At 38.5% G+C, this 21,555-nt stretch overlaps 1 protein-coding gene across 5 annotated transcripts in view; it reads left to right on the top strand.

The window, feature by feature from the left end:
* Positions 1 to 21,555, top strand: part of SMOC2 (SPARC related modular calcium binding 2) — a 217,768-nt gene that overhangs the window by 184,919 nt on the left and 11,294 nt on the right. The gene's annotated exons all lie outside the window — the stretch shown is intronic.

Below are 21,555 nucleotides of genomic sequence, written 5' to 3'. Positions count from 1 at the left end.
CAATAAAAAACATACAAATGAACATTAAAATAGAATTAAACAATTACAATATTAAAACAGATCACTCACTAAAGGAATAAACTACAGTGGACTGTCCACATTCGATGGGATTGGGGCACATGACGGCAAATAAAAAAAACACCAGGGTTCTTTTTCTACCTGAGAGAACACCTTTCTAGGAATCTCTAGGTCCTCACAGGAAATTCTGTGGTCATGATCTGCCAGAAGCTGACCATGAAATTATGCTGGAGGACCTACAAAGGACCTGCCTAGATAAGTGTTCTCTTTAGGAATCTCTGGGTCCTCCAGCTGACAATAAAGTCACACTGGAAGACTTAGAAATTCCCAGAAAGAACATATTAATCAAATCCACAAAAGTCAAAGCTATATGTGGAGGGACAGCTGTACTGTTTTAAAAAATAATAATAAAAGTGCTTAAAAACAGAAAAGTGGAAAACAGTACAAAACCCCCAGTTCATTCTTTAAAGACTTTCCATTTTAAAAGCTTGTCTGAATAAAAAGGTTTTAGCCTGTCCCTGGGAAGGGAGTTCCAGGGTCTGTGGGCAGCCACTGAAATGGCCCTCTGTTGTATCCCCATGTTTGTGATAGGGGTGGGTCCAAGAGATGGGTCCCTCCTAATGATCTCAGAGCCCAGGTCAGCTCATACAGGGAGATACAGTCTGCCAAATAGCCTGGCACAGTGGAAATAAGTAAACATGCATAGGATTACATTGGACCTATCTTATTAGGTCTGCTGAATAGGTGTACAACATGGCATGTCCTAAAGTACACAGAAATCTACAGTAAGTGTGTAGGTAATTTTAACTAAACTTTCAAGGAGAATTTATGCAAGTTCTTTAACTTGCTCTTTTGCCAAGAAATGTCATCACTGCTTTATCATATCAAAAACTTAATGCCAACTGGCTTTCAGCCATTTCCCTCCAAACATTTTCTTTTCTGTGCATTGGACTGGGCAACATCATGGTTTCTAGACTGGTGATACCACAATCTGTAGTCTGATTTAATAAAAAAAAAATGGGGAGAGAAAATCCTCTCCATGGTAGGTCTTCTGGTTCAAATATATTTATCTCACTTTGTCAAAATATTTTCTGTGAATACAACAATAGAGAGCCTCAAGGGAAGAGGAGGAACTATTTGATATGGGAATGTCAGAAAAGTTTAGGAATGTTTCTCTGCAACTTGGCAATGGCTGCTGCATTTATAATTTGAATCTTTCAGTTCTGCAAAGAGTTAACATTTTTTAGTTTAATGCTGTTCAGAGGACTTGGGAGAGGCAGAGACTACAGCTATGTACACCTATAAATTATTCACTGTCTTTGCAAATTGGTTGTGATTTTCTCATTTGTAAGATTATATATAGGGATAGTGCTCAGACACTGTAATTATCCAAGGTGGGCAGAAATTGGCATGTTGATCACTCATATACCATGAAAGAGACATTCTGAATTGCTGAAAAACAGGGACAAAGCCATTTTTTTGGCTGATGCTACTTATTGCCTGCTGCCTTTCCCACCTCCTTGGTGAGGAATATGTCTAATTTGGAACAGGTCACTTAACATTAAATCATAGAAAGAGACCACAAGGGCCATCCAGTCCAAACTCCCTGCCATGCAGGAAATCTCAATCAAAGCATACCCGCCAGATGGCCATCCAGACTCTGCTTAAAGACCTCCAAAGAAGGAGACTCCACCACTCTCCGAGGAAGGAGTTTGTTCCACTGTCGGACAGCCCTTACTGTCAGGAAGTTCCTCCTAATGTTGAGGTGGAATCTCTTTTCTTGTAGCTTGCATCCATTGTTCCAGGTCCTGTTCTCTGGAGCAGCAGAAAATAAACTTGCTCCCTCCTGAATATGACATCCCTTCAAATATTTAAACAGGGCTATCATATCACCTCTTAACCTTCTTTTCTCCAGGCTAAACACCCTCAGCTCCCTAAGTCGTTCCAGCTCCCTAAGTGGTTTCCAGACCCTGAATTTGTTGTTTGTTGTTAACTACCTAGCCATCTGGCATTAGTCTATCCATCTGGCATGTTAATGTCTTTTTGAATGAGTCCTTGTATCATGGCATCATCCTTATATCATGGCATCATACTGTTCAGAAACTCTCTTTTATCATGTATTCAAAGTTTGTTCTACAGTGGGACCTTGTTATCCACCGGGGTTGGCTCCAGGACCCCCCGTGGATAATAAAATCTGTGGATGCTCAAGTCCCATTAAATATAATGGCAGAGCAAAATGGTGACCTTAAATAAATTGGAAAATCAAGATTTGCTATTTGGAATTTATACTTCAAAGGTATTTTCAAGCCATGGGTGCTTAAATCTGTGGATAAAAAAAAATCTGTGGATAAGGAGGGCTGACTGTATTTCCCATTCTACTTTGGAAGATCTTTGGAATCTTATGTGTAGTTTGAAAATCTATTGATTCAATCAAACCAACAGAGTGTTTTTCTTCCTTTTTGTTTTATTGGAATAAATTCAATCTGCTATATAAACTGTTTTAGTATATGCTTTTTCATTTCTCTTTCAAAACCTGTTGTAACAGAAATTGCAGAAACATCTACAGATAAACAATAGCAATTGTATTTACTGGTCCATTTTTACAAAAGAACTAAATTGATTTTCTTGGCATGCCAAGACTTTTTGTTTTTTGTTAACTGCCCTCAAGTTGATCTCAACTCATGGTGAGCCTATGAATGAGACATCTCCAAGACTCCCTGTCCTCGACCGCTTTGCTTAATTTCTGCAACCCCATAAAACCTGTGACCTCCTTAATAGAGTCCGTCCATCTGGCATGTGGCCTTCCTCTCTTCCTACTTCCCTCCACCTTTCCTAGCATTATTGTCTTTCAATGAGTCCTTCCTTCTCATGAAGTGTCCAAAGTATGACAGCCTCGGTTTGGTCATCTTGGCTTCCAGAAAGGTTTTCAGCTTGATCTGCTCTAGGACCAATTTGTTTGTCCTTTTGGCTGTCTATGGAATCCTCAGCACTCTTCTCCAGCACCACATATCAAATGAATGGATTAACCTCCTGTCTTCTTAACCTAGTGTTGCAAAGATGATTTTCTCTGATTCTGTTTAACAAAATCCATATGGTAATAAAATAGCCCCAAAGGCATCTCCTTAACCAGCAAGTGATGTGGTGAGCTGGATGAAGGTCCAAACAGATGATGTCATTTGGCTTGTAAAAGACCTGTTTACTAACTCAGTGTCACATTGCCTTTATTATGTGACACCCCACCTCATGTCAACTCTGCACTGATATGTAGATCTAGTTCATATGTGATACTAGAGCAAATACTGGGGATGTTTAATCTGGAGAAGAGAAGGTTAAGAGGTGATATGATAGCCCTGTTTAAATATTTGAAGGGATGTCATATTGAGGAGAGAGCAAGCTTGTTTTCTGCTGCTCCAGAGACTAGGACCCGGAGCAATGGATGCAAGCTGCAGGAAAAGAGATTCCACCTCAACATTAGGAGGAACTTCCTGACAGTAAGGGCTGTTCGACAGTGGAACACACTCCCTCGAAGTGTAGTGGAGTCTCCTTCCTTAGAGGTCTTGAAACAGAGGTTGGATGACCATCTGTCGGGGGATGCTTTGATTGTGATTTCCTGTATAGCAGGGGGTTGGACTGGATGGCCCTTGTGGTCTCTTCCAACTCTACAATTCTATGATTCTATGATTCTACTTTGCATGCAAATGCTCTGGCTTCAGTTCTTTCTATCTCCAGTTAAGGATATCAGGAAAAGATTTGCACCTGGTGTCTTGAAGTGAACTACCAGACTTAGTGTAGGGTGGTTTTGTATGCTGAAAGGGCACAACTTTCTTATTGTCTGCATGGATTAAGAGTTTAGCTATTTTACTAGATGTTATTTTACAGGATTAATCAGGGAGCTTTGGTGAAGTTTTTAGTTTTGATCTGCAAATATATGTAGAAAAATAAAGAGCTATAAATGAATGGTATCTTTAGAAATAGATGGCTTTTTATTGACAGTGAAGGCCAATGCAGAGTCAAGATTTCAATATGTAAATAATTTTTCTTGAAGTGTTTACTAAAATCAGCATGCTTTGCTATGGAGATGTGTTTATATAACAACCCATTTATAAATTATTAGCATTGCTCATGACATGTGCAGCCAAAGATGATTCCATGGTGGCCAAAATGCATTCAGAGTGTTGTGTAAATGAGCTAGCTGCTTCTCTTTAGCTTCCATCACTCTTCTTTTCTGTTTATTTTTATATGCCAGGTAAGTAACTCATGAGATGTTGCATGGGCACAACAGTTTATTTAGCCCAGTCCTGAAGGTTCCTTAATGGGTACAGCACTGTTTGGCTCATGAATTCAACAGTGCTCTCATTTCTGCAGCATTTAAATGGATTAGCTAACTCTGTTTAACAGGTGTACAACTTGATTTGCTAAATTGATTTAAAGGTTAACATGCCTTACAAAAGAAGGCCTTATAAAATCCAAATAAACATTTTTAAAAAAACTGAGAGCATCCCTGGAGGGTGAAGGAGAAGCTCCATTGTGGGACTAGAATTTTTAGTGTTTGTAAAACCTAAACCTGCTGTTGGCCTGAAGTCATATTTACTTTTGAAGGTCATTAATTTCCCAGATTCAGACAGGTAGATTGATGAAACCGAGGTCATTTGGGAAGAACGAGTGTGCTGGGAGATTAAAAACTCTCTACTTTCTCCACAGTGAAAACTTTGTTATGTAGAATTCCTCAGCTGCTTGGGCTCTGGCCTTGGAGATTTCTGCAGGCACTTGGGTGAATGGTTCATTGTTGTTAGCTTTCGTTCATCTGTAACTCTGTGGTGTCATGAGACAGACTTCACTTAATAGTCACTTCTTGTTAAAAGTTGGAAAAGAGAGAAGGAATGTAAGCAGATGCACATTAGTCTAATTCTTTAAGGCCAGGAGAAAAAATGTAGCCCCTCTAAGTCATTCCTGAAAGCAAAGAATCCACAGTAATTGGAGGTGGAGAGAAGTATACATTTCTTTCCATAATATTCTCATTTAAATGCATTTACCTTTATTAGAGTATTATGATTTTAAAAAATGATTTTCAAAGCAGGGAGTCAAGACTATCAGCTATACATAAATCCCTTTCACAGAAAGACTGAAACTTTTGAAAACAGTGCCCCTTTGGTTTTGAAACTTTTGAAAACAGTGTCTCTAGCCTTCCTAAGATAAGCAAAACTATAGTTAGAGATGAAATGAGAATGCTTTAGTTTTGTACTAGTATTGTGCCACTCTTTTCCAGAGTACCATCTGGCCTCTCCCTGGACTTGTGGGTATTTGGAGGGACAAGTGGTTGTAGCTTACAGGGCTAAATAATGGATAGATTGCACTTATTGCTAGGCCCCATTTCTGGTGTGCTTTGAAGAAATTTGCTTCCTTCTGAGAGTGTCCACCTGTAATGGAAACTTACTCCCTTTATTATATTGCTTTGTCTTTGTTTAAGTCTGTAAACTATTTTCTTTCTGTACTTTGTGTTTTGCTTCTTTCATAGAATTATAGAGTCAGAAGAGACCACAAAGGCCATCCAGTCCAACCCCCTGACATGCAGGAACCCACAATCAAAGCACCCTCAACTGATGGCCATCCAGCCTCTGTTTACAAGCCTCCAACAAGGAGACTCCACCACTCCACCTTTGTTTTTCACTTATCCATATTTTCTTAGGGATGGAAAGAATATTGAAAAATATTTTAATAATGCTCAAAAACATATTTCTAGAATGTCAAGAAATCCTGATAGCAAGATTCCTGGACTGATGAGAATCTTCACAGTTCAAGAGTTATCCTATGAAAAAATTGCACATGGTTGTTTTTCACAGAAAACATTTTCTGCACAGGAAAAAAATTCTTTTTAAAAGAATGTTATTTAATATAAAACAAATCAACACCATCAAACAAAACCATGCATTTCTTGTTCAGTTACAGTCTTCCCTTAAGTCTTATTATGACAATAGCAACATAATGCATTTTCCTTTTCATTCTATTTAACTTCCATTCCTTTTACTTTCAAGTTTATAAACCATTCCTTTATCCATCTATCTTAAACTACACTTTTTTTCATTCATTTCTTCACCTTTTTTCATAATCTCCCCTTACAAACCTTTCTTTCCATTCATCCTTCACTTACTATCACCTTCTTCAACTTACTTTCTCCATATCCCATACATATATCTCCTAACATTCTTTTACATTGCATTACAATCATCCTTCTCATCCTTTTATCAAAAGCCTTTGCTGCATCTGCAAAAATCAAGGCTGCTTCCCCTCCCTCCACTATGTATCTCACAATATTTTACAGTGGGCTTGCTCCCTACGCAGGGGATCTGTTCCAGATCCTCCTGCATAAGCGAAACCCCGCTTATGCTCGAGCCCCATGGGAAATAATAGGTGCACTGTATTACATTTATCACTGTCCTTATATTGTCTTTCATTTGTCTATTTGGTGTTTTTTTTAAAATAGAATAAAAAAACATTATTTTCTAAGCAGAAAATGCTGCTTTCCTGTACAGAAAAGGCTGTTTTCTCTGCTAAACAACCATGGACAAATTGTGCACAGAGTAAATCTTTGAACTGCACAATTCTAGAAGACTTTTTTTTTTTTTTTTTTTTTTTTTTGCAGGAGGAAGGAAAATGCTAAAATCATTCTCTTCCTCTGAGAAGAAACTTAGGCGGATTACAGACTACCCATTTGGGGCTGGCTGCACCCGCCCCTTTCCCCGGGGTATCGGGGCCTCAGTGTCCAGAGTGGCAGCCGCTGAGGCCCCAATCCGCCGCTTTTCAGGCTGCGGGGAAGCGGCAAAAGGCCCCTTCCCCGCAGCCTGAAAAGGGGTGTCCCTGGGGCTTCAAGCCCCAAGGACACCCCGCGGTGGCGGGGAGGAGGAGAAAGGGGCCGCTGACCCCTTTCTCCTTTGGTCCGCTGGGCGCGTGTGAAGGCTGCGCCCAGCAGACCAAACCAGGAAGGAGCTCCGAAACGGAGCTCCTTCCTGCTCCATGCTAAGGGCGCACTAGGCGCCCTGGCGCGGAGCAAGGACATCACTTCCGCGCCGCCCCGTATAGAGGCGGCGCGGTTGTGACATCCTCATGGCTCCTCAAGGAGCCCTGGTGGCGCAGTGGTTAAATGCCTGTACTGCAGCCATTCACTCAAGACCACAAGGTTGCGAGTTCAAGACCAGCAAAAGGGCCCAAGCTCGACTCAGGCTTGCATCCTTCCGAGGTCGCTAAAATGAGTACCCAGACTGTTGGGGGCAAATTAGCTTACTTGCTAATTAGCTTACTTGCTGTTCACCGCTATGATCTTTGGAATAGCGGTATATAAATAAAACAAATTATTATTATTAATTATTTATTATGGCGGCGGCCGTGTGGAACGGCCGCCGCCATTTTGTGCATGCTCCGCGCATCCTAGAGTTGGGGGGTGCGGAAGCACCACCCCTTTCTAACCCTAGCACGCGCGGAGGGCATACTAAAGTGCCCGTCTGTAACGGGCCACTGTGAATAATTATGTCACAGTAATTACTTTATTGCTCCTAACTCTCAGCTAAAAAATACTGAGCACATTTCTTACAGTTCATGTCTTTGAACCAAATAGCTTGGTTTTGATATTTATATTTCCATTGATTCCACATACATTTGTACATTCAACTATGCATAAAATGGAAGGTGGAAAAATAGTTCACATCAGATCAGATCTGTCTCATATCACAGGTTATGTTTTATGTGGGGAAAATTGTGTTCCTTCATTACTTAGAAAATAAGTGGATATGATCTATAAGTCATTATGGGGGTAGATTCTGTTATACTGTGGTTGCCTTATTCGGTGTTTTGGTGTCTCTTTCAGTTTTGACATATGTCATGTCTTACTGTTTCCTTCCTGTTCAGAGCTCACTTACCATACAAAAGCTAAGTCATATGTTCATGTGTATATATTAGATATGTAAATTCTTGCTTGTTACACAAGCAAGAAACCACATGATTTTTCTGCTCTCCTTCAAGGTGGTGAGATATTTTCTGCAGTTGTCAGCAAGAATCCACTCATTTGTGACTGTTTTTGAGAAAACGGAGTGATTAGTTTTTGCACAGACCACTAACTGATACCTTGTTGCACAGACTTATAAAATTAGAAACATTTGATAGGGATGTTTTTGTATCTTTCAAGTTATACAATCCTTCTGTGATTCTCTGTGTGCTTGTGTGTTTTGTTTCAAGATAGTAATTTTGAGTATAGAAATTTTGCACAGTTTATGGAAACCATGATGGGGAAAGCTGCCCCTAGTCTCATTTTTATCTTGGACGTAAGAAATCCTGTGAAGGCTACCAATTTCTTAATATGTTGAAACATATTGAAATAGCCTGTTTCTTTTCTTTTCTTTTCTTTTTTTTCTTTCTTTCTTTCTTTCTTTCTTTTTTTTTTCTTTTTCTTTTTCTTTTTTTTTGCTAAGAATGAAACAGTTTGGTAGTATTCTTCCCATTCCTAGCATATGTAGAGTTATACAAAATAGAACATTTATTATTGTCGTTAAACTGCTCTTCCCCTGCCACAAATGGCATATTACACCTTTTTCATTCTTTCTTCTCACTTTCTGTCATGGAGCAGCAGTACAACAAAATAAGGTAGAGATTCTGCTTTATTTGAATTTATTCTTGCTGAGAGACTCGGGGAAAATATACCTGTAGGAATCAGACCAGAATGTGTGAAAATTACAAGTATTATTTTAGGAAGAATTTTAAAAATGGACATATGACCCTTTGTCCTTCTAAAGGTGGATTATGAGCCGTAAAGTAAAAGGATCTTTTGTAGCTGATTTCTTTGATGTTCCATGTATATGCCTGATGAGAGGTCTGACATAGTGTCCATAGAGAAACACTTGCTGGTCAAGTATGCCAAATGGTAAACTAGAACTTTTCTGTGGCACAGATCAGCAGGTTTCAATGCTTAATGTGTAATGGTGAGTTTTTCGATAACAGGTTTCAGAACCAGGGCTAGCCACTGAAATTTAGCTGCCTGAAGTGAAAAACAAGGCAGCATTTCTCCATGCATCTGGCTGAGGAGATGGGAAGCAGGTTGCATGACCTACACAGCTCTGCCCTCCAAAACACTCACATAATTTCCTGCAAAGCCTTCCCCCACCCCACCCCAGGCATCTACTGCCTGAAGTGATTGCCTCACTGTCTAATGGTTGAGCTGGCCCTGTCAGAAGACCCTTCTTATGACAATCACCTAGCTGGATTTCTAAGGACAACATTGAATGTAAGACACAATCCACCTTGTGCTCAATTAACCTAACACACAACATTGTGACTCTCTTGAGAAGCCATCCAAGTAATCCATAATGGATTGCCGTCATGAAACTGGATCTCCATAGTGTAACTAGACCCGAGACGATTAGTAATCAAACTGCACTCAGTAATTTATATGAAGTCAGCTGTACTCCAGCCTCTCTGGCAGACACTTTAGAACCATAATTACCTTCATCTCTCTCTTTAATGCAACTCATTGTGCTTCTATCATTGCAGGATATTCTAGAAGCTGGGGGGAGGGAGGACTGCTCATTTGCTAGATATTTACTGCATAGCACATAATTTTAGGGCTGTGTCAAATGTACATCTCAGTTTGCCTACTTCTTGTGGGTTTAACAGAGACTCTTAAAGATACTTGAGCATTAGCTTATTGTGGTTTAATAAAGTACACTATATTATATTTGGCTCAAGGGACCCATTCCACACAGTTGCCAATTTCCAAAGTCAGGTTTAAAAACACAGGCTAGTTACACAGAACTCTCTGTTAGTGGTTTAGAAGAGTGAGCAATTCAAATGCGGGTGGATCAGCTGTATTAATAAAAATAACTCCCACCTGGTAATTAAGGCCCCACTTGCAAAAGGTGCTGAAGTGCCCTCAGCAAAAAATGCCACAAAACCCTCCCATGGGAATTATGGGATATTCAGTATCCCACAAACTCTCTACACTAGCAGCTCATGAACTGAGTACAGAGGAGGGGTGGGAAATACAGCAGCACCTTGCTGAATAATTATAGGATCATCATTTTTCTCTGTAGCAGTAATTATTTCACAGCTTCTTATGAACCGTTCAAAGCAGTTGACAACCACTGTGGTTATAGCATTAGTCTTTTATATTCTGTTGCAGTGACAATGTCAACCCACAGCCAGTCTATATACGGATAAATTTTTGTCATGCCAGATTCCATTCCAGAGAGGTAAAGTAATGTCTTAGTAGTCCCCTCTAGCCATCACTATAGAACAGTTCATGTCAGCATTTCCATTTATAACTCTCTATTTTAAGTAATGTTGTAAAAACACTCTGGTTTGAAATCCAGTCTGTAATACATTTGCTCAATTTGGGGCTTTTTATTATTATATTAAACTCCTGTGAAGATATGGAAAATGCTACCTTCTAATTTTAGCACTTGCCTGTTGTGGACCATTTCCAAAGTAATTTTGAATCTTTGGGCCTGGCATTTCTTGAAGAGCAACCTTATGGCCTTCTTTAACCCATACTCTTCCCTTGCCACATGGAATACCTTTGGAAAACAGTGCAATTTGTGATATGCTATAGGTGTCTCAAAAACTTGTTAGGACAACATAGATCAAACTTTCCCTTTGAATTCTGGAAAAGTGAATGGTTGTTACTAGTAATATGTTTTTCCTTCCAGTTTCTGTTGGCAGAAAAAATAATGCCAAAATATTTGAATGAGTCAGTCTAATCAATTGAGTGCCCATCAATCATCTGGCTGTAATTTGGGGCTAAAATCATAATCTTCATTTTTGGCATAATTAATTACTAGATGTTCTGCCAAACATTAAGCACTAAAAGTCTAGCAGTCTAGGTCTTGGTAATCCTAGTTGATTCTGTGCCAGTAGCATTGTGTCATCTGCATATAGTAGAATTATTATTCCCTGGTGGCAACTTGCTGATGGAAATACTGACTAAAAAAAAGGGCTACGAGACAACCCTACTTTACCTTTCTAGAAGTAGTTACTGGAATAGTAAATTGAACATCAGGATTTGTGCAGTATTTGATGTTTCTATTGTTGGACAATTTCCTAGATTAAGTCACTCATAATTTCTTCCATAAATAGTATAAATTACCACTGTTGTGTTAAGATGCCTAGGATTCTCAGTAAGAATTCAATCCACACAAGGCTTAGAAAATGTTGACTTTATTGTTCCTTTGTTCCCTCCATGCCTAAGGCAACAGGTCAACCACCCTTGCTTTCCATAATCCAGATTTGTGGTGAACTATTTGTACTTAGTCCTGGACATTGTAATACACCTGGCTAGGATCAAGGTCTCAGGAGCCTTGTGATGAGTCATAACTGTAAATGTGCACTCATATGTTTTTTACAAAGCATGCCCAGACTACTGCAAGGGCTTCTGTCTTTGAGAATACTGTTAATATGCTAGTATATCCCATGGTAGAAATGTGACTATCTTGTTTCATTTGTGTGAAAACAGCTCTAATACAAAAAGGGCTTACATCAACTGTATGGTGATAGTCAGTTCACCTGAATTGAAAAATGGCATGGCATCACTTTCAAATGCATTTTTCAACTCCAGAAAACTGAAAAACCAACAAAATAACATTCTGGTTCTTACTCTTTCATCTAATTAATTGATAATGCAATTATTATATTAATTAAAGCCATGCTGAAATTCCAGTTTAAATCAGTCATGTCTCTTCAGTTAAAAAATAAACTTATTTAAATATCTGCTCTTTTGTTGGGAAACTGCAAATGTAACTGATTACTCAAGTTGATTTTGATTAGTTCCTGTCATTCATTTTGGCTAAACTTTTGAAGGTTCTTAATACAGAAGGAAGATCCATTGTTTTCTATGGGATCAATCCTTTGTAAGTGACTTGAAAATTGAATTGCAGTGGTCAAATGCTACCCACTGTGACAGGTTTTCACTCATTCTTCATCATAGCCATGTTTCTGGAACCTTGAAGATAAAAGACAGTTTGAAGATTGAGGAGAAGATTGAGGTGTGACATGATAATATTCTAAATACCTCAATGCCTGTCACAAAGAGGAAGGCGCTAGCTAGTTCTCTGCTGCCTCAGAGGGTAGAACTAAGTCTAATGGTTTTAAGTTACAGGAAGGTAGATTTAGATTGAACATTAGAAAGAACTTCTTGACAGTAAGAGCAGTTGACAATGGATCAGTTGCCAGGAGAGGTAGTGGGATCTCCTTTTCTGGTTGCCTTCAAAAAGAGGATGGACAGCTAACTGCTCTCATGCTCTAGCTGGGGATTGTTCATGAGGCTGGACTTAATGATTCATAGGGCCCTTTCCAGCTCTTTGAATCTATAATTCTGTGATCTAGGCCATTTCCTTTGCAATCTAAGGAAAGAATAATTTTATTATCCTCCTTCTGTGATACTACCCTTAAAACTGCCCCTGTTTGTTTTGGCATTGAAGGTGACATCTTATGTATTTTTGAACCTTTGAAGCATTCTGGAAAGCTTTCTGGGAAGACAGAAATGATAAAAGATTGTTGGACACTACCACTTCATCACAGAGCATGAGGTTTTGACATTGATCCTTAAAATGACTGTATAATTTTGACAACTCTTAAGAAAAGTTAGAGCTTGACCTCATGTTATGATTCCCACTGAGATGTCACTGAAAACTGTCTCCCCATGGCAACTCTATTGGTGTGACCTTAGCATGCAAAATGTTTGCCCCATGGCAAAACTCTATTGGTGTGACCTTAGCATGCAAAATGTTTGCCCCATGGCAAAACTCTATTGGTGTGACCTTAGCATGCAAAGTGTTTCAACAAGTGGGTTATGGCAAACATGTTGCAAGCCTCCTTGTGTTATGTATTATTTCCAATAATTACTAAAGAAAACCATGGGGGCTCACATGGTGGTAGTCCTCATTTTTGTAGTGAATGTTTTCTCATATTACAGTTAGGATGAGTATGATAATTTTTCAGAAGGGAATAATCTGAAATGGTACCTTCATGGCAGTCATAATAAGTGCTTGAGAGCTTGATAGAACATACAGCACACAAACTTTGGAATTAATATGGTGCCAATGGTCTATATGTTACATGGTTTTTGTAACACTGGACTTTATACTATTTAGTTGCTTGCTAAGATGAAGTGTTTGTGTAGATTCTTGCCATGGAAGGTGTGCATTCATTGGCCTAAGACTTCTATGCTTCATTTGGCACTTGAATGGAAAACATGCTTGTGGGTAAAACTATTTCTTAAGTAAACACTTATTGCTGTGTTAGATCTCTGGACCTGCAGTGTAACATTATGTGGTTTTAACACCAATCCTTTAATGAGAAATTATTTATATAAGCTGTCAAAGTCACACAATATAGGCAACTGTGGGGAGCGGGGGGAAGAAAAGAAAGTAGTGCCTCAATGTTGTGTAAGGAACCATTTCTTGACAGGCACTCTAGTTGGCCTTTTCTTGTCAAAAGGATTTGCTGAAGGTAAATTATTCATGACATCAAGCTAACCTTTCCTCAGGTCAACCATTTTATTCCCAAGCTTGTTGAAATTAAACACAGCATGGTGCTCTAGAGAATTCTTCACTCTTGATAACACCTGTAGGAAACAGAGATTCCACTGTGCAATCATAACTGCATACCCAGTTGCCAATGTAGGAATTCAGGAAAGCAAAGAGTGTGCATTTTTGTGCTTTCACATCAGGTTAAGGACCAAAGCTATGAAATTCATAGTGACAAGCTCAGTATTTTGCTTAAATATCTTTAATTAAGTTTTATGTGATGTGATTTTCAGAAACCATAGATAATTGTGTCAAAAGTTCCTTATCATTCTGAGATGGATTTCACCTGTGGATTTGTTAAATTGATGAGATTTTCCACCAGGGAAGGAAAGAAAAATTTTGGATTCACATTTTCACAAAAAAATGTTGATTTCACACTTCCTGAGACTTGCAACAGAACAGATTACATCTTGCATTGGAAACTCATACAGTTGTGAATTTCAACAATTTGCATAACTGCATAACTGAAATAATATACATTTCAAAAATGTGCACAAGCATTCTGTAGTCAATGGAAAAATGCAGGCATTTTGAAACACAGATTTCTGTGTGGATAAAGAACACATCCTTCACAATCTAAGAGGAAATAGAATTGAATGAAAATGGTGGAGGGATACTGAGACCCTATTCACATGGTGAAAATAATCCAGAATGAATTCAGGTTGAATCCCTGTTGTTCACACGCACCCTGAATGCACCCAATTCATTTTTTTTCTTGGCACGGGGGCTACCAAAAACCCATTTAACCCAGGATATTCAATAGTGGGTCTTTTCCTGAATTTTAAAAAAAGATTCACATCATTGAGAGTGTGAATAATGATGTGGACAGACATGGATTAAACTCAGCATGCCTTAAATTCATTTCAAATCTATTTGCAACTCCTTGGTTGGGCAAGGCTCCTCCCAGCCAGCTTTAGAAGACAACGCGCCTCCTCTTGCTCTTTCCTTGCACACCTGTTGCTATGGGTGGCTTCCTGGGAGGAAAGTGGTGTGTTCCCCCCCTCCCAGATGGCAGAAGATGACTACAGACCCAGCAATGGTGGACCCCCTGCCCTGCCTCAGTTGCCACCTCCTGCCCTGAATGCAAAGAGATGTGGATTGATGTAATTCCATGGTGTGAATAACAATCCTAGAATGCAGCCTTCCAATACAGAAAAATGACATGTGAATGACTTCTGAGAAATTCAGCAAGAAAGAGACTAACAGCTTTCCACATGCCTTGTTGCTATATGGGAAGTCCCATACTAGAACCAAAGCAGCTTTCATAGCCAGCCTAACACACCCATTGAGCAAATACAATTTATGGGGTAGCACATGCTATTTGCATACTACTACCTGTATAAGAACTGTTACTCTAAGAACTATAGAGACTTACAGACAGGACTTTACTACTCACCATTTTTTTTAATTTTTCTAAACATTTTTTTAAAACCAATAATAGATTATAACCAATGATAAACATTGTTACGCCATTCTTAGCAGTTTAGATGCATCATGTCTGGATTTCAATATCTATTTCAGAAAAGATACATACTTAAATACACTCTGAGGGGATTTGTTTTTAATTTGCAGATTAACACAAAAAACAGCATGAAGCAAAGTTGTGGCTAAAAACATACAAAAACTAAAGTGAGATGGACAGGGAGTCCTGAGTCATGTTACTTCCAAATAGGGATTGAATCAGTGGTATTTTCATAAGTGTTGATCACCATTCAACAATAAATAGGGTGCTCTTAAGTATTCTTTAGTTGTAGTGTTTTCGGCAGAGCAGGGTGATTGAAATTCTTGGGATTTAAATTAGTTCATAACAAGTCCTATTCATTTCAATAGACCTACTCAAGGTAGGACTAATGCTGGATTTAGCCACAGGTCATATACTAAGTTCATGATTGGGACAGAATTTGAAGCAGGTATGATCTGAATTGTACATAGCTCTAGCTACTCTGATTTATTCTACTCTTCTCTGCACAGTCAAACAAAAGTCTTATCTTTGCTTGGACCAAACAGAGCAATCTATCTACCACTGTTCACCGAATGTTCCTTTTGTATATTGCCTCACCTCTTTCCTCCTTCATTTCCATGAATGAAGACATCTGTTTATGTACCTTTAAGGTTTCACATCTAGTCCGCCAACATTAATCTTAAGGTAAGGATTCATTATGTGTATATGACAGATAGATAGACAAGTAGTGGAAAACATCCAAAACCACACCTCTTCTTCCTTTCAGATGAACCTGAAACATGTTATTTGATGGCATTACATTCTGGGAAATAGCTCTTAACTGAATAAAAACTGCAAATAACTTTACAATGAGAAAGAAAAAGAAGTCAACAGTTCATAAAATGGATCATACATTGCCAATTTTTGAGTGCCATATATCCCATGGAAAGTCCCTCTTGAATTTAGTTGCAGAAGATTTCCAGGTCACATTGCTTCTGGAAATATATACTTGCAAATTTTCTTGTCCTTGATAAAAAACAGTATCTCAGTACATTAAACCATCCCATTGAGAAAATGGTCAGTTGCCACAAGACTCCTCACATTTCACAACCTGTTAGTTTAAAACACACACACATACAAAACCCCAACCAAGTCTCTTTTCAGAAGTGGATTTTGCTTTTACAAGGAAAAAAAAAGTCCCAAAGTGCAAAAAAAAAAAAAATTATAAACAGTAAATGTGCAAAAACATTGTAATATTTCCTGGTACAGAGAGGGAAAAAATGAAAGCATTCATTTCTACATATGAGAATGAAATAAATTATGATCCACATCCTTACTGGAATCTTCTTTTGTCTGCTTTTCAGTCTCCCTCCCATAACATGTCAGTATAGAGAAATGATACTGGACAAATCTGTATTCAGAAAGCATTCCCATTACTCTGTCTTAACTTTTCTTTTTTGCCTTTGTTAGTGGTGTTAGTGTCACAGAGGTAAATGTAACTTAAGTCAAAAATTGATGCTGCAACAAAGCTCCCAAATGGAACTGTATGCCAGGTATGGCATGGCATGACATGGCATGGCATGGCATGGCTGAATGTTTGGCAAGAGCTTCCATCTATGTGAGGTTCCATTTAATGAAAAAGATTTCTGAGTCCTATACCCAACTGAGAAATCACAGAAAGGGCAATGTTTTCATGAAAGTTGGCAAAAAAGCTCCCCTTGTCCTGCTTTAGCTCAGTTCTGGATTGTAATATGCAGTGGTGATCATCATCTGAATGGTAGCTAGATGTTATTTAATAATTCACATGCAGTATGAAGATGCTGTCTCGTATCTTTGCATACAACTGAGACTTGCAGATACTGGACATAGCCACACTGAACAATTATAGCACAGTGATACTACTTTAACCACTAAGGTTTCATCAGATGTAATCCTGGGATTTATATTTATTAAAGTATGTCACATTCTCTGCCCTAATTTAGGGTAGTCCATAGACTTCTTTCAGCAGGGAATTCTAAGCAACTCACACAGATACACATCTCAGGCATCCATAAGGCTAAGCCATAACAATTAAAGTGATATTAAACTACTATAATTGTGGAATGTAGCTAAAGCCCAGTTACATATTCAAAGCCACCTTCCCTAGACTAGTTACTTCTTCAATCAGGATGACTAAAGATTAGTAAAAGAGTGAAGCTGTATTTATGGGGGAAATGTTTGGTTCCATAAAATCTAATTTTGAGCCAGTGTGTGGAACAATTTCAATGCCTTTCCTGTTCTTCCTAGCACTAACTAGTAAAAATGCCTGTGTGAAATTGTGTAAGGTGTTTTTTAAATCCATACAGTAGTAAAATCATGTTGCAATGCTCAGTGCAGTAACATTATTGTATATTTGAGACTTAATAGCCACGGATTTTCCCCAACAACCAGATGTTCATTGTATGATTAGTTTGTAAATAGAACAATGTCACTGTATCAACTTTTGTGGGCCAAAAGTATGCAATCTCCAGTTACATAGAATTCTTCCCCAAAATATGTTTTATGTCAGGAAGAATTGTGTTTAGTTCAAATGTAGGGTTAGAGTTGCACCCACAAAAGTTTTTCCAGCAATCTACTGTATGTTTTCCTAGGTTTGTAGTGATTTTCTCCTCATTATTGGGCCCTGAAAGAAATATATGTATGTTGGGATTATGTACACAATATTTTTCATCATGCCAAATTACAAGCAGTGAACATGTTGATGCCTAGCTATATCATAACTGAAACAGTGCTGAATCTCTGTCTTTCATAAAGTCTCCATCCGAGGACTTCAGAGTTATTATTTTTCCCTTCCCCTGCAGGACCCTAATAATGTTGTACCTGGCATAGAATTTCACCTTATTTGCTCAAAGACTATTACATGTCAATTTGTAGTTCCTCTTGGTGAAACAATAAAAGAGACATTTTGTGTTTTCCTTCAAACCTTGAGAAATCTGTGGGTGATACATATTCTTAAAGTGTATCACTGTGCTCCAAACAAATAGCCTGGTTTAGAACCAGAACAGACCAGCATAAAAAGCCATCTTCCAGTCCGCTTGGGAACATGGCGTACAGATGATGCCCAGAAGCTGGTTTCACGCTGCCTGGCTGCCCACATAGGGGCCAGCTTCTGGGCACTCCAGTGACACTGCACACTACCGGAGCACCTTAAAGTCATGACAGAGCGGGAAAGTTGGCTTTTTGCCAGTGCAAAAAGGTGTGGCTCTTTGCCACTTCCTTTTGGGCTTTTGAGGGAGGTTTCAAGCTACCCCTTTGGGTCACTCTGTTTCACCTTTGAGTGTTCTTTTGTCCCTGGGATCTGACTAAAAGGCAATAGCTTTCTTACTATAGCATTTGTTGGCACTCTTTCACTACTTTTTGCTCCATCTTCTGAAATTACACAGTGAGACTAAGATGGCTAGGTGCAGATAAATTACTCCAACAGTGCCTATGGACTTATTAGATCCTAGGAAGTTGCTGAGTCCAATGTGAAAACTGATATGATACTCATGTAAAGTTAAGTTACATGAGTAACTTACAGTATGGCCTTCATCCTGACTGAAAGATATAAATGCATACTTTGTGTCTTCTGCCTTGACTGGGATGTCACAGGAAATGCACCGTCATGATTGCTTCCTCTGCTACAATTTGCTGTAACTTCATAGATTTAATTTCTTAATAATTCCTGACTTACTGTAGCTGAAGGAACTTTGATTGGCCAAAGACTCAGTAAACACCCAAAAGCAGAAGGAAGAAAATAATGCCTTCTTTTAAAAATCTATATATTGGGGCAGGGGGGGGGGGATGTTAGTGAGACTTTCCAAAGCTTGACCGAACATCAGAAGGGTCTGGTGTATTTTATATTTTGCCTGTTTCCAGATGTGAGATAATTAGGGGCAAGATTTGTCTGGTTTACATTTACTCCTATATATAATGCAGTTTCTCTTGTTCTTGCAAAGATGTCAGAAGTCACAGGTGTAGGATTAAAGTGGCATCATGAGCTCAGAAAAAGAAAGAAGAAACATGAGATTCCCCCAGGCAGAAAAAAATGTACCTTTGTAGGTTTTTTTAAAGGCTAAGAAATTTTTTAAAAAGTATTAATCTTTAACAAAAATCTCTTGGCAATATTCCTCCAAAAGCCAAAGCAACGTTCTTGAGGCTCCAAGTAATGCTAATAAGTGTTACCTAGTTGTAGACATATTTTTCCTTTCTTTTCATATACTGATTTCCATAGTACAATATTTTAAACATGTCACTTTCTGAACTCTGACGGGGAGATCTGAGACGTAAGAAAGGGTAAGAGAGAAGAAAGTATACAAAATTTGGATTTTTTTAAAAAAAATTATGTAACTACTTACAAAATCTTAACATTGCCATTAATGTTACATTTGAAAGTAAATTGTTACATTATTAATAGGATTACTCATTTGTTTTTGTGGGGTTTTTTTGTTGTTACTTAAATATCCATAGGATTGAAAAGAAAATGTGTAAAACATGGCAATGTCCTCTCTAAAGTGCCTAAAAAACACCCATGAAAATTAGAAAATATTAACAAAAAATCATGTCAGTACAATTTATTGTCTCTTTGTTAAAAAAGGAACTTCAATTTACAATTCAATTTACAAGCTCTGGAAGCATGGGTAACAATCCAAACTGAAATCTGTGAGAAACAAAAAAACCTGCATTTGGCTGACACTTAAATCACCAGAAATTATTTGTTATTATTTTCATGGTTCAGGCAAAATAAAAATGGAGGAAGATGTCTTTAATAATATTAAGAAAGTTTACTAGTGTTTTTTTTAATCAAATTCCTTATATTTGACAGTTGATACAAAATGTTAATGGGCAAGCTATATAAATTAATTGTCAGTAAATAACTGTAAAGCTTTCTGTGTGGATAGAGTACACCGCATAAAGTACTGGCAGATTTCCAGTTGGAAGAACTGGTACAGAATCATTCACATATAGTTCAAGCTTCTATGATCAAGCCAAATAAGTTGGAACAAAACTAAATTAGATCCTGTAGGTGATCTGTCGGTGATCTGTAATAATATTTATGAGTGTCTGGCAGCTGAATGTTATGAAATTGCCTTTGGGTGGTGCAAGCAATTACTTGTGCCACTGGAGCATAGTTTCAATCCTCTCCCTGGCAAGCTAGGCAGAACTGGATGCCTCCACCCTATTTGCTAGTCACCCTTCACTGCACCCCAAGCAATGTCAAGCTTCTATTGTAGAGAAGAAACTCTTGGCGCCATGAATCTAGTCTGTGCAGAGATCTTAGTGTGAGATTTAGAGAGCTGGATCTCTGCCATAGTTTTTCCAAGAACTCGTTTCCCCCAAGAAGTGGTGTCAAAATTCAGAGACTGAATCTCAAAATTTTGATTCCTTCTTTCAGACCCCACCCATCTACAGCATTTCTTCCCCTTTCTCTTAGATCCTACTGCCCTGGTCAGAGGATCATGGCTGCGACATTAGGATTCTCTATATAGTGTCTTAGCTAAAACATACATTAGTAGGCAAGGTGGTTCAGTAGCTTCACACATCTAATTGCCTCATGGGAAGTCATCATCTATTTTAGGCAAGGCCCTTGAAATACTTATACTTTATAACTTTATGGGTTTGATACTAGAAATAGTCTTGAGAGGAATGTATTTATCCCTAGAGAGGAATATATTTATCAAATAACTTAAACCTTTGACCCATACAAATCTTTCACTTAAATCACTTAAAGACTTCTTGTCCTGGGTGACCTCAACATCCCCTTTGAGGCCGGCTCATCAGATTTATCAGGTGCAGCTCGGGAGTTCATGGCTTCCATGACTGCCATGGGCCTGTCCCAACTAGTTTTGGATCCAACACATTGTGCAGGCAATACACTCGATATGGTCTTTAGTACGGATCAGGAGCAGCCATGGACTGAGGTAATCTGTACCTCTGCTCTGTCATGGACAGACCATTTCCTAGTCAAAGTGGGACTGAAGGCAACTAGCCATACCCCCCTTGGGAGTGGTCACCGGATCCTCAAGGTTTGACCATGTAACACCAGTTATGAAAGATCTTCACTGGCTCCCAATTTGTTTCTGGGGCAATACAAGGTTTTGGTTATTACCTTTAAAGCCCTACATGGCCTGGGCCCAAGTTACTTACGGGAACACATCTCCCTATATAATCCACCCCGCACTCTTAGAACAAAGGGGAAGAATTTGCTAGAGCTAACAACAACTAAATTCACTTCAACTTCCCAAAGAGTATTTAGCATAGCTGCCCCAAGATTGTGGAATGGTCTCCCAGAAGAGAGTATTCCACCCCACTATTGCTTGTGAAATCCTGGTTTTATTGCTATGTTAATTGTTATTTTTGCATTTTATGAACCTGTTTGTATTATTTGCATTTTAACTGTATTATATTTTATATTATGCCGTAATCCCGCCTCAATCCACCCAGGAGAGGCAGGAAAATATAAATATATTATTATTATTATTATTATTATTATTATTATTATTATTATTATTATTA

Source organism: Sceloporus undulatus, chromosome 1 (genome assembly GCF_019175285.1).
Source record: "Sceloporus undulatus isolate JIND9_A2432 ecotype Alabama chromosome 1, SceUnd_v1.1, whole genome shotgun sequence".
NCBI lineage: Eukaryota > Metazoa > Chordata > Lepidosauria > Squamata > Phrynosomatidae > Sceloporus > Sceloporus undulatus.
This window is presented reverse-complemented; position numbering and strand designations above follow the sequence as displayed.